Source organism: Triticum dicoccoides, chromosome 7A (genome assembly GCF_002162155.2).
Source record: "Triticum dicoccoides isolate Atlit2015 ecotype Zavitan chromosome 7A, WEW_v2.0, whole genome shotgun sequence".
Classification (NCBI taxonomy): Eukaryota; Viridiplantae; Streptophyta; class Magnoliopsida; order Poales; family Poaceae; genus Triticum; species Triticum dicoccoides.
The window spans coordinates 149770418-149772269 of NC_041392.1; the positions used below are offsets into that span (position 1 = coordinate 149770418).

Here is a 1852-nt window from a genome sequence, read left to right on the forward strand (position 1 = left end):
ACCAGAATAGCCGGGGTGGTGGTGGTGGCGGCGGGTACTACAACAACGACGATGGGTACTACCAGCCGAGGAACTTGAACAACAGGGGCAGGGGCGCAGGGAGGTGGCCACGCGGACACCGAGAGGATTGAGGCAATGGCATATGTGGAAGTCTGGGAGGTCAGGAGAGGGAAGGGGCAATGTGGAAGTCTGGGAGCCATTTTGTTATTATAGAACTACGGAGTATGTAATAACCTAGCCTGTGGGTATGTCGCAATCCAGTCCCTCCCCATCTGCGAGTTTTTTTGTTGCTCCAATGAGTGCATAATGGTTGGTTGGTAAATGTGGAATCTAGTTGAAAGTAGCTTCAGGTCATACATGTGTTGCTTCTTTTTCTGGCTGTGTGAGTTGTCATATATTTCCGGTTGGTTTATTATTTTTGTTAGATGTCTTTCTACGTCATTCCTGTTCATTTTCCAGTGTTTGTGTTTGTGTTACCTTTGTTTGTTCTGGCCTGTATCGTACCTCTTCAAAAAAAGGAAAAAAAATACTGTTTGTTTCGGTGAATGCTGATCGAGATTTTGGCTTTGTCTTTAATAATCCTGATAAGTGTCACCGTAGCCGATTATGCATAGTTGCGGCTAGGTCTTGCATGCGCAGGAGCGCAACTGAACACAAAAAAAATGTTTTTACGTGAGGTCTACTTGCATGGTTTGTTTACCGTTGGGAAGATTCTAGGAGGACTTTGTCAGGCAACTGACCATTTCCGGTTTCTTACAAGTTCTCCAGCTACTCCGATTGATGCTGGAGAGCTTGCTGGCAGGACGCTTGTCGTCCCTCGCCGAATGGGCACACATGGCGGCCGGGACAGAGACGCCAACGGGGGAATGCCCTATCCAATGGTTGCATGGTGGCAGGCCGAAAATTGGGTCGGCTGCCGTTGGCTTTTCCTTATGCATGCAATCAAAGGGACATACCAGTACCGCTCTTCCATCGGTATTGTCTTCAGAGAGATTAAAATCTTTGTTAGTTTAAACTTTTTCTTTTTTAAGATTGTTTTTTGCCCAAGGGGTTGTAATACTGTAGCTGATTCTCTAGGAGCGTGTTTGGTTGATGTAGCCAACAGTAGGTGCATTGCATAGCCTTCTCAACTCAGTCTGGCTATGTAAATGCAGCCTCAAATACATCATCTGCATGTTGTTTGGTTGCCTGCATGGACAGAACCACACTGCTGGTGTTCGGTTGCCTGCATGTTAGTGGACAAACCCAAGGCATGGTGTTTGGTTGTATGCAACGTCTGGTGTGTGGTAACCTCTTTGGCTAGTTGGTGATGTTACCAGCACACTTCGGCACAACCATGTAGCACACATCATAAGCAGAGCAGAGTATAAAAAGAGGATCAACTACTTAAGAGCATATTTCTGATAAGCAGTACCACACTTCATAACAGTTCTATGCATAAACCATAAACATAAACAGTTCAAAGCAGACTCGATAGTACTTAGGGAGGCCCCGACCCTACTCCTTGGCGGCGAAGGCTTCGTCGTGCTTCCCGCACTTGTTGACGACCTCAATGCAATCGTCGTCGAAGATGGTGACCTTGAGGGTGTCTGGAGTGAGGAGCTTGAACCTCACCATGTAGCCGATCTTGATCTGATGAATGGCTGCGTAGGTGGCCCAACCCTGATCCAGGGTCACCCTGCCGTTCATCAGCTTCACCGTCACCTTCCAGGAGCAGCCGGTGTTGTTCCTGAGCTTGAACTCCGTCGGCACCGCGACGAAGTGCTTGGTGAAGTCCAGGGGCATGGGGATGCACTCAAGCTTCGATGCAAGGATGACCTTGCAGAAGTGAGTTGGGCCATCCTCCTGATGG

The 1852-nt window shown here is 48.2% G+C and overlaps 1 long non-coding RNA gene across 1 annotated transcript; it reads left to right on the forward strand.

Annotated features, from left to right (window-relative positions):
* Positions 1 to 6: 6 nt before the first annotated feature.
* On the forward strand, positions 7 to 412 carry LOC119330105. Its single transcript, XR_005159915.1, has 2 exons — positions 7 to 159; positions 197 to 412. It is a non-coding gene; the product is annotated as an uncharacterized LOC119330105 (long non-coding RNA).
* Positions 413 to 1852: the final 1440 nt, after the last annotated feature.